The following is a 16,296-nucleotide window of genomic DNA, read 5'->3' on the forward strand; positions in this document are numbered from 1 at the left end:
AACTTTACTGCAGAATTTGGAGTTTCCAAAGCTTCGCAGGGCATTACTTAGGAGATACTGTATTCATGTTTGGCCATTAAAAATGTAAAACATCATGGAAAAAAAGTATTTTTAATCACTGTTCTAGCAAGCACCAGCTTATCTCATAAAAAGTTTTAAGCCCTGTGAGTTTTTCAGCTCTGTTTCTCAATGCAGAGGTATGGGGAGTGAGTAATTCTGTCATCACTTGCCTGATTTTATCCTCCAAACTATGAGAGATTCTTAGCTACTATACAAATGTGTTTATTTGTGTGTTTGTTTTTTAGGTTCAAAGAAGCATGGGAAGCTGGGTAGGAAGAATTGCAACTTAAAGGTGACTATTTGAACATTGTTTTGTTCCTAGCAGGGTTAATCAAACATAAACAACAAGCAAACAAACAAAACATGATCCCAAACCTTTCAGACCCTCATGCCTGGTAGTTAACAGACATAATGTAAAGTAACATCTTGATGGGGCACCAGCTTTTGGTTATCATTTGAACTGCAACTGTAGATGATTTCTGCAACCAAATAGATATTCCTACCCCCTCCCCACCCCACCCCAAAAAAAAAAAGAAAAAGGCAGAAATTTATATATAGAGCAATTGGGAAAAGCAATATGTTGTGCTCTGAAAAGCAAATAAAAATAAGAGCTATCTGTTAGATCACTGACTTGTGCTGTTGCACTATCTTACAGTGCTCTTCTGTTCAGTGGTAGTCCAGAACAATCAGCCTCTTGCAGAAAGGGATTTATATTTGAGTCCTATAATGCAAATAGCACCTAAGCATGTGCTTACAGATATTGTGACTTCCCTGCTGAAAGCAGATAAGTTTACTCATATGTTTTTAATTAAACATGTCTAAATACTCTCCTGAATGGGCGTGAAATAAAGATCAATTACTTCAAGATTTTATTGGATTTTTAAAAAAATACACCAGAGTTGGATTTCTGCAGAACTTACACTTTTTTTGTTTTTCCAAATAATTATTTCTTGTGTAAATCACTGTGTTGTGCCAGATTCCCAAGCACAATTTCAGTTATAGTATTGCTTTTTATCCAGAGCCTTCACAACAGGTTTGGCAGCATACAAAAGCAATTCAGTGAAAACCTGTGATTTCATAGTGTTTTTTTCTCGAGTACAACATTTGGGATTCTGTTAAAATATAGCACATGTAAAACTAACATGGACAAGCTAAAATACATCCTTGGGTTGGATTAAAGAGAATCAAGTTCTTGTCTGCACTTCCTGAATGCTGAGTGAGTTTCTGTTCGTGTATCAACAGAACAACCATACATTTGGTTCTATTATGAATACAGGCTGTGTTTGCACACAGTAACCTGAAGCAGTAAGTGTAGTATTATCTTTAAATTTAGTGATCATGTGCCTGCCATTTCAGAATTTCTGAAGCACTTGGCATCTCTTTTTTTGTAGTCTGGTAAATAAACACAAGGTTTTTTTGTTGTTTTTGTTTGTTTGGTTGGTTGGTTGATTGGTTTTTTTGTCCAAACCTGAACGTGTTGGAAGTCATATTTAAAAATTCTGCCTAGTTCTGATTTCTTTTCAGTGTGAAATTAAATTTCATATATTCAGACAATTATTCCTTTCAGAAAGACACTAGCTCCTTTACAAACCTGCAGCTATAGACACCAAATATGATCTTTTTAATACAATTTCATTGTCTTCCCATGAAAGAAAACTGCATTGGGAATAATGTAATAATTACAGAACATTAGATACTAGAAATGTACAAGCAATGATGTGTGTATTTTTTATTTTGGTAGCATCATCTCTCCTTTTAAGTACTATTTATTATTTGTATGGTGCCATTACATTATGTGATGCTGTCTTATAGCTGACAAAATGATGTGATTTCAGATGAATAAGTAGATGGAAGTCCAAAAGTAAGTCCTCATTGCTTTTGAGAGTCATCAACTGCTTTTTTTTTTTTTTTTTTTTTTTTTATACATTACAATTACAGCACTCTCCTGTTCTGTCCAAGTCCTTTCCGTGGATAAGATTCCAGAAAATAAAAGATTCTGGAACTGCATGAAGTCTTTTAAAAATATTTTGGTTTGAAGTTTTGAAGTATATTTAAAGTTTTTATATCATCAAGTCAATCTGAAAAACTGCATAATCCACCCAATAGATGTACAGTATGTTGAAGGGGTCCTCTGTTGTAATAAAAATAATAATGACATTGTAATTAGAAAGGTAACAGCTTGTCTGCATTTTTTAAACTTCATAAAATTGCATCTTTTTTACTGCAAAGGACCAATTAAGTCATGCATGTAGCTGTATTCTTGTGATATCGACTGTAAAGACTACATGGTGTTTAAATGAAAATAACAGGCACACATTTAAAAAGAAGATGAAGAAATGTAAATATATTTGATTAATAAAACATTTCTATTACCATATCCTAAGCCTTTGTTTTGTGTTAAGATCATGTATGGAATTTTGTGCATGCTGTGCAGAAAACCAAATATGCTTAAATGCATGTATGTTGAAGGCAGCCTCAAATAATCACAGTGCCTTGCTGTGGTTTTCTTTATGAGCTTCTAAAAGACATTTGCAGCTTGGATGTTGCAAACTGACTTTCAGTGAGAAGAAACTGAGATCAAGTTCAGTTTTCCTGGTGATGGAGTTCCAATACTCCTATTAATGTAATGCTGAGGGCATAGCGCAGTCATATGCTCAAGCAACTTGTCAACCATGTTTTGGAATTTGTTTGTATAGGTTTATGATGTAAACTGTGTCATATTGTAACCAAATTTCTCTATTCTGCCTACTGTTATACTGTGTGGGTTTTTTATGGTTGATGGCCTGAATCTTGTTTAGTTACCTGAATCCTGATTTACAAGGATCACCATCTAGTGGCCTAAGAATTTCAAAACTGCAGTTGATGTGATGTCTGGGCTCATTTTTTAAAAATTATTCCAAAACCAAAGCTAAAAGCATTAACCATGCTGTGCTGCAAGGGTCTTTCAGTGCCTTTTTAAACATTATTTCACGACCACTGTGTATCTCAAAGAGCAGTGATTGGTTCATAAAGTCACCCCTTGTTCCACTTGAAAAAATACTACTTGAATATGAGAAAAATATGTCAGTTTCTGTCATTTTTCACGTTATGTGATCTTTTACATAAGCACCAGAACCACCATGGTAGAATAATTGTGCAAAACTATGGTACTTGAGAAAATACTCAGGTAAATTGGCCAGCAGACTACCTGCTGCTTTGCAAGTATTAATAGCAGGGATAGTCAATCATTCAACGCAAGCTTCTATACATCCCAGGAAAATTCTTTATAAAAAGAAATATTATTGAGTCATGCTGTAAGGGGTTATATCACCAAACCCATATAATCTTTCATGAGCTGATGTGACACAAATGTTTAAAGGGGGTGGCAGGTAGAGAAGTCCTTTGGCTGATGGCCCAAGCTAGGATAGAAAAGAGTACTGGGGTCCACCTTCTTGCAACTCTTTGAGTGCATGATTTAGAAAGGGTGAACTCAGGTCTACTAACATTTTTCTTTTAATGCATTTACTGCACTTTTATAGCTGGCCTGAGGGCTAGGAGTTTGCTGCCTTGTTACTTTTGTCCCTGTATGTGTTCACTGGGATCCAGAGAAGAATCAATCCAATATTAAAGTACAAGAGACCAGCAGAGCAAGACAACATCAATTTTACTGTTTGGTTGTTGGGTTTTTTCTAGTCAATAGAGTGGACATTTGCTCCCAAACAAATATATAGAGATCGGCAGTGACCAAGTCAATACACACACTACTTAGGTAGTTTCCTTGGCACCACTGAGCATCTGCCTGTTAAAACAAGTCCAGTGACTTCTTCACATGACAAACCCAAGCTATACTTGAACTGATGACACACAGATGTTGAAGCTGCACTCTGACTTCCATGTGTTGAACATTGATCCTCCCACCCTCAGACTCACTTCTTTTCCTACTTGCTAAAGGACAGTCAGCAAAACATTTAGGCAGCAAATGTGGTCAATCTCATCTTCCACAATTGCAGGAGATTTGATAGCCTTCTGGACTAGACTGGCAGGGTGCTTAATGTACCCTGTCGTCTGATGAGAAGGCTATGTACACAAGCCAACGTACAACAATAAGTAGGTGCCTAAGGATAAGATCTGTACAAGCCAGTGCATTGGATAGGAGTTCTATCTTCCTCCTTAATACTTCCTGGTGGCCATCCTGAGATAGATCGCTGACCAGATAGTCAAGAGATAGCTGCAGGTAGCTTCTTTGCTCTAAATCTGGATAATTTTCATAGGCATGAAACCAACCAAGACCACAGACAGCTGGACACAGCCACAGGTTGTTTCCCATCCACGTAAATAAGGCCATCAGTAAACTAATTCTGTAGAAGACCTAGACATCCAAGCATGACTGGAATTAGTCCAAGGACATGAGGAGGAGAAAGGAACTTATAGTCTCTCATAAAAGGGATCAAAATCATTGCACTCAACTCAGTAGGTCTCACCTTTGAAAGCCACATCAACAGACCCTTTTTCTTTTTTTCAATTTTTATTTTTATTACAGATAACATAACTTGAGAGGCACCCACTGTCTTGGAAAGCCATATTATGAATCCTATGCCTTTGTAGCCGTGGCTGGATCACTCTAGCTTTCTTCCAAATGTTTTCTCCTTGACCAATCACAGCAGATGAATCTGAGCAGTAGTTCCACATGGATTTAAACTTTTTCCAGTCTTTATTCTTCTCCCCCTCCCATCCTGGCTCCCTTCATTTCCATCTATTATGCTTCTATTTTTCTCTTCCCCTCTGACATTACTGCATCCATCATTCTCTTCATCTCTAGAGTTTCTACAAATAAGCTTGCAAATGACTAAAGAAAAACTTATATTTGTTTATATTGGCAAAATAAGTCACAGAAATACTTTTTTTTTTTCTATAATCTCAGCCTCAATAGAATGAGTCAGAGTATAATAATCATGCAGAGCCTTCAACCTATTTTTTTTTTCTTTTTTGAGGGAGCCAAGAACATTTTAGCCTACAGTACACACACTACTAGTGATCAAGTATTCTTCTGGAAGCTATTTAGCATCTTTTTTCATGAACCTTTTATCTGGGGAAAAGGCATAAAAGGTAATTAGATAGCCAGTAAATTAAAATTTTTGTATACGCAATACTTTCTATCAAGTAAAAAAAACAAGAGCACAATTAAATGCATGCACTGATACATAATTGTAACGTCTGCATGCTTGTCTGAGTCTTTCTTCACTTTCTCTTCAAAGCATAAAAAGCCAATTTCTTCTGCTTACACATAGGATCTTCAAGAATGGGGATAACATATTGCTGTGATACTGCACCATAGTTCTACACAATTAAATGCGACAGTAGCGTCTGATCAGTCAGTGATAAGAACACTGTGTAACTCCCATCTCAGTTTTTGAAATTGCTTATGTGATGAAGATATATGTTCCATGAATAGGAAGGCAGATAGAACTGAAAACAGCATCTGATTCTTTACCATTGGGTTGTTTAACTTGTTTTGATTTAATTAGCTAATGACAGAAAGGAGGCTACACTGCTCTTTAATGGGAGGTAAGCAGATCTGGGAAGTTTAAGCTCTGAAGGAAATTCAGAAGCATGTTGTATCTGCCTTCTGTCTTACTAGTTTTTCTTTGCTCTATGCTCATGGTAGAGCTCCTAGAAGAAGATCTTCTTCCAAGTGCATATTTAAAAAAAAAAATTGTTCAGATTATTTTTCTTTTTTCCCTCCCAGAATTTACTCTCTAGAAAAGTAGAGGGCTTGCTTCAAAGTGTCTCCACAAAATTGACTGTTTTGTGCATGATTCTTCTTCTTCAAGAGCTCCTTTTCATCCAAAAGTGTTTTGAGAGATGCTTCCTGTCTAAGTCTAATTACTATAGCAAATAATTACGAACATTTATACACTACAAATCATGGTTTTCCATAGTGTCTAACGTTTTGTTTTGTTTTTTTTTTCCTGTTTGATCTTCTTAGTAACACTGTTAATTTTTACTGTAGTTATACATTTTACTGTGGTTGCAAAGATCATCTATCTCTTTTAGGTCTTGCATGCTCATATGGTCTTAATTCACGCCAAGTCAAGACCTAATGAAGGTAATGCATTATGCAGTTTATCATGTATTAGCAAGTCATACTGTAGATTGTGGAAGAATGTCAAGCCACGTGTAGCTTTTCTCTTCCCTTGTTTTGGTTTGCCAGTAGCTGTCTGGTTTAGGATTTTCCTATGTTGAATAAGGTAGTGGGCTAACTCCCTTTCTGCTGGCAGCCTAAGTACAAGGGCTCTCTGCCCACAAAATCCCATTGCAGACTCACAGCTGCTTGAATATGCTTCTAGATTGCCTTCAAATGTAAAACTTCCCAGATTGGCTTCCATCCCAGTAAAGGTTTACCATTACTGAATCCACAGATTTCAGAAATTGCACAAGAGAAAAGGGATCTACATCACTATTTACATATGGTTAATCATCACTTCTTTGTGCTGTAATTTGATTTGTAGCCTTCTCACCTTTGAATGTGTCGTTAGCAGCACAGGTAATACCACAAGAACCAATAAAAATTACCAGGTTGCATTAGGATAAAAGCCACAATAAAATAGCACACCAAATATATGTTAGTGTAGTAAAGCCATTAAAAATTATCATTTATTTGTGTTACGGCAAAGCAGAGGTGTCATTATAATTGACATTTTTTTAAATCCCTGCAGCTTTTACATACATAGTAAATTAATTGTCTGTCAACATACCTTGGAGTGATGGCTTCATTTATTTTTTTTTTGTGGGGGGATGGGCGGACCAAAATACTCAACCTATTCAGCCTACTTAGAAAGGCTGAGACAATGCAATCTATCCCCAAATCTGTCACAACTGTAGCTGTAGTCATTTAAAATAACCAATCCAATCATCCAGCTCTTGATTGTTTGATGTTCTTTCTGGCTTTACACTTTTGATTAAGAGGCTCAGCAAAGAGGTGAAGTTGCAAAATAGCAAGGGGTTCTTTGACCTAAAGAACCTGAAGTCAGCAGGTCACTTATAGTGACTGTGATTTATTGAACAATAAACATAGCCTCACCAAACCCTTTTCTTTCCTCACTGGCCTATTTTTGCAGGCATTGTATTCTTGTTCAGAGGATACATGCAGAGAACTTTCAGAAAGATTATTCAATCTCAACATCAAATAAAATTTATCTGTGATCCTGCCTAACCATAGTAATGCATTTTAATAAAGTGATTCTCAAAATTGGGATAACTAATAATAACAATCCATGCTACTAATGATTTTTAGCATGCTCTACTAAAACAAAGAAAAACACTGAATCTTATTTCATTAAAATGCAAAACTTCAGTGATGAGTGTTTTCTGGAGAGAACCACATGAAATTTTGATCAGAGAATAAAGAACACTTTCCTTACATAAGATTTCATTCCTGAGGTCTTGTGCACAGTACAAGAACAAGAATTTCTAATGAGGGAAGATAAACATGTCTCTTCAAGCTAATATATATATATATATTTTAATGACAGCATAAAAAGGAAAATAAATGAAAGAAAAAAGCAATAGGAAAAAATACTGATTGCATGGAAAAAAAATGGGTTTACTACTTTATTTCTGGGAAATGTATATGATTTGCAAAGATTTTAGGAGATGGCTTTGAAGCACAAGTAAATTAATCACACTTTACTGAAGATCTAGGCCAGATTTAAGCAATAAAAATCTATTATGATTTTTATACTATTTTTGTCTAAAACAATTTTCTCAATAAGTACCTCCTGCAGCATACAGTCTTGCTGATCTATGTAACTCATGGATGACAAGTACAAGCTCTCTCCCCTGTATAGGTACAGGTACACACGGAGGCGTTCACTCTCATTCCCTCTCTCCCTAATCTTTATAAATTCTTTCTTTTCAAAAGATACAAACTTTTTGTAAGTGAAAAGAAAATGGAAAAGCAAGGGAAGAAGGTGATAATGCTAAGAGTTCTTTAAAACAAGGAGGAAGCTTTCCACCAGGAAATCTTACTGTCTAGTTTTAATAAGCTTCACCAGAAGCACATGTACATAATTTTTTCATTAAAATTACTTTTCAGATAAGTGCTTCATTTGTCTCTGAGTTCAACATACTGCATTTCGCCTTGCATTAAATCAAGGTAATCTTCCACATGATAGATCACCTGGCTTGTGTTCTAACACACAGTAGTACTTGGGACTTTTTGACAGTCTTTACCCTACGTTTAAAATTAAATGCTCCGTAAAGGAATGAAAAATAGGCTTATTCTAACCAAAACTGTTCTGAAGGAGACGGATGACTGCTATTCTGCTCTGAGAGCTTCCATCCAGCACATGCTGCCTCAGAGAGGGCGATTGCACCCTCGCTGCTCTGCTGCCCTGCTCCAGGGACTCTGCAAGCTCTCAGTAAGCTCTGATTCTTATTGGGGTGCCAAGCTGGCTACATTATTTCCTAAATGTGAAAATAGCTGAGCAATCAAAAGTCAAGGAAGAAAAAGCCCACATATTGCATTCTACCCCAAATTTAGCCATGTTTGAAATGGACTTGTATATATAGTTTAACAAAGAATGTCTTTAAATACCAACTATCTAACTAATACAATTATTTTTTTCAGCAAGTAACTACAAGGTTTGGAAGCTCAAGCTTTCTGTTTATTTGTTTGCCTGCAACAGTATTTTAAATTAATGCAAGCTGATGCAGAAATCTGGTAAGCCAGGGGCTGGCTCAAATATTTGTTTAGAGGCTGTTTGTTTTCTGTGCCCACCCATGTCACTACAGATCTGCAGTGTCTGAGGAAACTTACCCACCCCTAGTTCTAAGACCACTTGTGTGACATAATTTATGTTTGTAATACTCTTCCACGGTACCCCTGTGTTTCCAAATGCTTAGTGCTGCTATGAGTAAATTATTTCTTTCCACTGCACCTCAAAATGCCAGGAGGCAGGAGAAATTTAAACACAACTAAGATCAACATTGTGAGTTTACTTGGCCTCCACATCAAGCAACACAGTCATAAATTTCTTAGGCTTCTTATTTGAGAATTTAAAAGGCCCTATAGATTTGGCAAGTTTATATAACAATGCTTCTTCTATATGGCTTATAAATGTTGGAAATCCCAGGAGCTCCACTTTGTATTGTATTTGACCAGAAGGTCACTGTGTGACCAAGCAGTTTCCCATTCATGTGTTGCTTCACTGTTGACTGCTGCAATGGTGGCAACCAAAAGCAGCAAGGAAGCATTTCAGTTACCAATCTGCTTCTTTCAGATATTATTTCTGCTTAGTAGAAATAGTCTCTCTGCTTAGATGTCAGATCTTTTTGTCCTAGGAGTTACTTTCATTTTTTGCCCCTACTGGATACACACATGGAGCCTTATGACTGACCTTGCAATACTTAAAAATCCAGTACCCCATTAGAACACGGACACTGCCATTGTCAGGAGGCAACTGGGCATGATTTCTAGTGGGGACTCCTGGTGTGTTGAGGTTTATGAAAGGCTCATGTCGTGTTCATATTGACTCCACAGTCAGCCTCTGTCTGTGTCAGTGCAGCTCTCAGTCATCCGAACACTGATAGTTACTTCCTAGTCACCAAACTACAAATCAATGCAATCTGTATGACTGCATATCATATAACACAATGTTGTTCCGTGGTGTCTATGGTAACAGGCAGCCTTCAGATGGCCAAGAAATAACACTGTTTTAATTCTGTCAAAGACACCTTTATTATAGTAAGTTCTTGCAAACTCCTTTACACCAATTGGATTATGTTTTCATCCTTAAAAAACATACTGTGGTTGAAGTTAGTGAAGCGTGTTTCCCAAGTTCTGTATTATGCAATACGGAAAGTATTTCTCAAAGGATCCACTATTGTTTGCTGTGAGTGACTTAGCCCCCTAAGGAAAGATAATGCCAGGCATTAAGACAGTATGAAGAGTTCTTCAGCAGTACCATAAATAAATATAAAGAGAGTAATGATTCTGCCCCCCTCCAGAAGACAAAGAGGAAATGTGTTCTAAATATAGGTTGAACATTTTATTTTTACTATTAGAAGCTCATAACTGCCTTAGATAATGCTATCTCAATTTCTGCTGGCTTACTCCTGTAAGGAGTGGGATACTGCTGTTATTGGGCCAGGATCAGGTTGTTACCTAGGAAACACAGAAGTTTTAAAAAATAACTGAAATCCCTGGTATCTTTCCTGTTCTTAATCCCCTGCACATTTACTGAGATAAAAGAGAACTCTGAGCCATAGAGATACTTCTTGCAATCGCATCCCCAAACTTCCCAAGGTCTATGTGCAATGAAAAGGTTCAAACAACAGATACAGAAAAGAACAAAGAATGTCCAACAGCATCCATTCATTTCTTTCACCCCAATGGCATTGACCTCACTCTCGGCTTCATGAGTCATCATTTAGGATCTCGATAATTTACTGCAATAAGCATGAGATATACCACAAAATCAATGAAAACAAAAGCAAATTCAGAGCTAAGATCAGGGCCTTTAAGTCACTAATGTTTGAAAATGATGGAGTGAGAATTATTACACAGATTCATATCAGCCTCAACTGTTCATGGTATAACTTGCCCAAGTGCAGTATGCACGGATTCTTTATTGTACAGGAATAAAGATGCAGTCTCTGCTGAACCACCTGGCCTCCTTAGCACTTAAAGATAAACTGCAAATCAATTATGAAAATAGAATTTAGTCCATATTTATGGGCTGAATGTCCCTACTAGCCAGGCTCTAGGGGACATTCAGAACAGAAATACATTTCAGCTGCTCCTTTAAATAATTCGTTTTACTCTGTGAAATTCACTTGACAATTCTTGGTTCCATGCAGATATTTCTGAATACATCATCCTGTGGTACTGCAAATACAATGAACTGCAGGGTAATGCTAGTGGCACTTAGATGTTTCATATTCTTGAAAAGTATGTTCAAGAAATGCAGTTTCACTATGGAAAAGAAGGCGCATACCCTCTATATTGGATGCTCCTACTTGTCATTCTGTGAGGGCAGTCTGGAAAGACATTTGGGCCTTATTGCCTCTTTATATTTATATTTCAGATAACCGTAGCAACATTAAGAAGCTACTTGCCATGAAAATCACACTTAAGAAGTGTTTGCCTTTCTCTCTGTTAGAGCAAACTGGTGATCAAAATAGGGAAGTCTTGGATGTGTTATTAGAAATGGAAAATCACCAACTGTGAGGCCAAGGAATGGTTTAACTGTGTTATTTGTCCCAACAGTGTTATTTGTCCTTGCCAGAAAAGCTGTTCTCAAATAACCCCACTCCCTAATAAGGTCATTAAGGCTTATATTCACTAAGGAAGACAGAAGCAAAGGAATTAATTGAGAAGACAGACTCCTTATTTTTGTAGCATTTTACTATTTCTTCTGCTTACTCTCATTTCCTGCCCAAACTGCATAAAGCACATTCAAACACCATCAGCAGTGTGAAAGACTGTCAGTCACTCTCCCCTTCTCCTGTTCCCAGGGCCCAGCTGGTGATCTGCTCACGGAAAAAAAACATGGCAGCAAGGAGGGGAAGGAGAGCTGGTGATGGTGCGAATGCCAGTGTTTGTTTCAGAAGTAGTAAGAAACAGATATAGAGGTGGAAAAAGTCTGGAGAACACCACTGAAAAGTGTACGCAATGGGCTGGAATAAAGCTCTTCCGTATGCAGAAAGAGTGAGAAAGGTGTACCATTAGGGAAATTATTTTAAAGATAACGCGACAGAAGAACATAATTTCAAACCCAATTCAAAGCTTCCATTAACTTTCTAGAGTTTAAAATAGTCCTTCAGGCTGTGTCAGGGAGACGTGCCCTGTATGGCACATGCCACAATTTTAGCCCTTTTCCTCATCCGGATCAGGGATGTGGCTGGAGTGTGCAGAGGTGGAAAACCTAAAGGAGAGGTATGATGAAGGGACAAAGAGGCTATAAGTACTTGGACTACATTACACTTCAGGGTTAGGTGAGTTGCCGCTGCAGACACCTGGTGTGGGAGCTGGCTAGTGCTACGGGTCCCTCAGGTTGGGCTGAGGCTTATCATTGCAACCATCTTGGATTTTTTTCCCTACAATGCCAGAGGACGAAATATATTAAGAACAACTAATTCCAAATGGAAAGTAATATAAAACCAGTACTCCAATAAGCAAACTCTTTTTCCTTTCTTTTTAATCATCTGGATGCCAGCTTTGTTACAGAAGCTAACTGGATCCTTAAAGCTGTTGTTCTTCAAGTAATAAAGGAGAAAACAGGGAAAAACAGAAAAGTAAGCTGAATTGAACAGTTATTGAAGGTCATAGGGCAACAAGAACTTTTGTCACCCATTGTTTTTTCCCTTGTAGGCCCTGTTTTAGGAATAAAATAATTCCCATTGACTTTGTATAGTTTTTATACCTTCTGAGAGTTATACAGCTGTGCTTGTCTGTTGATAACAAAACTACATTTCCTGATTCGGGGCCTTTTGTCTATCTTATTGAAAGCTACGCACAAGCTTCACAAAATTGTCTGATAAGCCCAACAGCAACATTAGGTTGGTTCACAATGCTGCAGGACTCTGGTGTATGCTTGGATTTACATCCTATGCCCTAACTTTAAGATCTCTATCCAATTTTTTGAGATTATTAGGGGATTTTCATAAGGGAAAACATGCTTTTTGGCAAAGCTACAACACAACTTATCCTTTTGCCTTCATTAAAGTTAGTTTTCATATAAACTTGTTTGTTACAGAAACTAAGGAAATAAACTAGAGAAAAATACTTTTTGAATATTTTCTTCCAAGTTTTGAGGAAAAAAAAAGAAAAGATAAAAGGGAGTGGAAACAAATTATAATCAATATGTTTCATTTTGTACTGCAGAAAGGAAAAATGACTTAGACTCTGCTAAGAGACTATGCATAACCTTAAGCAATACCAGATGTGGTACAGAGAGAAGTATTAACTACTACTCACAGTTTGGAGTTTCTTTCAAGGCAGCTAAGAGCAGGTAAATTTGATGGGTGAAAGTGTTATGCCAGAAGAAGCCAGTTAATGAAGCAGAGTCAGACCTGTTAAAAAACAGCCATGAAACAGGGCTCACACAATTTGTAAAACATTACATTGTTCTTCAGAATGATCATTCTGAACAAGAGAAATATAGATGCTGTTTTTCACAGTTTTTCTAGTTTTTGACCTAGAGAAAGGGAAGTTTAATACAATTTTTCTGAGGACGTGCCAGCGGTCACACAAATCACTCAGAATGAGGATGAGCTGTTTTGTAACCCAGCCACTTGCCAGGCAGTATCCAGAAGGCAGAGCTTGCAAACTCCACAAGGGACAGGAAAGCAGGGAGAAAGCACCCACCACAACCAGAGTCCCTGAGGGACTGCTACTGCTTACAACCCCTCTTTCTGAGCAGGTACTGTAGGAGCCCACCTGAAGTGTTGCTGCATGCCTGTGGTGCCTGAGCGATCTAGAGACAACCAAGCTAGAAGCATCTACAAGCTCTTTGAATGCTGTGTTAAATGTGGGTTGGTTTATGTTTTGTTTTGTTTGTTTTTTACATTTTGTTATCTGACTATGTTGCCATACTATTGCTATAGTTTTGTTTTGGAGACTATTCATGTATGCCTACATATTTTGATGAACTGGGAAGTGCTACTGGAGTGCAAATGCCAAATACACCCTCTATTGTGTTGCCTTATTCACATGTCATGCCATAGTCTTTAATTCTCACCTCAGATGAAAATCAGCTGAGATGGTGGTTAGCAGCTGCTTTCGCACCATCACCAGCTCTCCTTCCCCTCCTTGCTGCCATGTTTTTTCTGTCTGAAGCACAGGCTATCGTAAAAATAAATAGCCACAGAAATCTTCTCTTGTGCCTAGTTTGTACAGAGAGGTGCTGGAGAGCTGTCTAAATTCTAGTGAGTTTTATCCAGGCAAAATAAAACATCAACAACAACCAAAAAACCCCAAATTAACCCCTTACTTAAATGACAGACTTCTCTGGACAAGCTTTCCCATTTTCACTAGTTCTAGATTGTGTTATGAATACTACAAAAAAAAAAACAGACTCCAGGGAACTATACTTCACAGACAGGCAGACAGGCTAAATGAGGTAAGGTTTTTGCCAGCTGTAATTTTTCTGATCTGTGATCTGTGCAGTATATTCTAAAAAGCCAAAAATATCCACATACTCTCACAGGATAGGTCAGAACTAGATGGAAGGCCAAGAAAACTCCACAAGTTTCAACTTCAGAGCTGGTCGTTGAGATAAGGGAGCTCAAGTTTATTAGAGCTCCAGCTTGACATGCGGTTTCTTCGAAGCCCCTGTCTGCAGCTCTCTCATCTTTTCTCCCGTCCCGTCTACCATGAGCCACTAAAGACTCCCTCTGTTTTTAACAAATGATGACCAAGCTCAATAAAGCCCCTAACAGCTGGTGGGCATGGGAAGCTGTGTGAAACTACATGATAATTCAAAACTAGAGTAACTCAAACATGGCTGGAGAACAGCTTTTAAAATGAGCTGTATGACTTTCACAGTCATTGAACACAACTGCTCCAGTCCTAGGGCTTGACTCAGCCTTAATGGCAGTGTGGATTCAGAGAGTTACACCAAGGATGGACTTGGCTGTACATGCAAAGTCTTTTAAAAGCTCCCCTAATACTTCCTCTGTAATTTAAAATATGCACCCTAGTGCATTTTAATACTGTTGTAGTAGGTCAGCAGCCCAGCAAAACACATGGAATTCCACTAAATGTAATGAATTGGAGTCATCATTCCCTATATATATATATTTGTGACAGGTCTGTATTTGTGTGGTCCTGTTCATAGTTGGGGGAAAGTACTAAATAATTCCTGTGTATTCACATAACTTCACTGCCACCAGAATTTGTTTATCTGTTGACCACTCCCAGCCCACTTAGACTGTATTTCTTTCAAAAGGTTCATTTGCTATCTTCCATCTCACACATATATTTGAGAAGTGGTTATTTTGAATCATGACACTAAAACTGTTATCATCCCCCTGCTTCTTTATGGTTTTATTTAAAGAAAAATAGGAATCTCTATATGGAAAATCATATCTAAATGGTATTCAAGATATTCAGCCTGAATCCTGTGGTCCTCATTCAATCTTTATCCTGGCACAGCTCTTACTGAGGTCAATGGGCATATAGCCTGAATAAAGACTAAAATGTGTGAGATGGGGCCCACTGGCAAAATTAATAGAGATGGACAATTTAGTTTGGATAGACTAGCAATGAAATAAAATCTGTGCTCAGAATGTAGACCAAGATGAAGCTGGTCCTTCATATTCAGCTGTGGGTGTACCTTTTGTGAATATTCGTATTCACAGCTTGGGACCCTCCTTCCTGGCCTCAAGCATGTGTGAATTCCTATAGCCATCCTTTCCTCCTGCCAAGGTGGCCCCATCTCAGGAAAAGGCTTCCTCCCCACAGTAGCTCAGCTCAGCAGACAGGCAATTCTGACGTGAACAAGGCAGCTCTCACTGCAGAATCTGGGGTTGGTCTTCTGCCTGAGAAAATGTTGGGGTTTTAAAAAAAATTTTTGTAAAGACCCCCCCCAAAAAACAACCATCTAGACTTCTGGTAAAGAGTTATTGAATGACACATCTCTTCCCGTTGCTGCTTCTGCTTTTCTTCCTTCCATCTGCTCACACAGCTCTCCTGTGGCCCAAGAGATGTCACCTCCAAGGCCCTGTCCAGAGGTCTGTCCATGACTCTGAAGTCTGCTACCTAGAGCAGAAAATTAACTTTCTTCTAGGCTGCAGAGAGGGAGAGAGCCCTTCCCTCCACAGCCATGGCAGAGAACAGTTGCAGTGAAGCATCGCGAGCCCATGACAATGTGAGCTTTCAGGAGTTTTTTTCTGGCTAAAGCAGCATACATATGCTGCTTTGCACTTCATGCTTGTTTTTTGTGTATTCAAGAGGACATATATCTGCCCACACATGCTTATCTTAGCTTTGAAATGAACGGCTGAACCCTGAAACCTTTGTCTGCATGTGCACTCACCTTTGCACCCAGGAGTGGAGGTGAGACTGCAATGTGCTTCTGCTGACAGCGGGACTGCCCACAACAGCAAGATTTCTTCACAAAAACTAGGAAGTTCAGACAAAATTTTGTTGCTGTGAGAAGTCTATCTGTATTTTGGGACCAAAAATGTTTATACACGCCATAGAAAAAGCATCAGACCCGCAAGTATTTAGAAAAATGGAATCTACTACGGGCT

Source organism: Nesoenas mayeri (genome assembly GCF_963082525.1).
Source record: "Nesoenas mayeri genome assembly, chromosome: Z".
In the NCBI taxonomy this organism is placed as follows: domain Eukaryota; kingdom Metazoa; phylum Chordata; class Aves; order Columbiformes; family Columbidae; genus Nesoenas; species Nesoenas mayeri.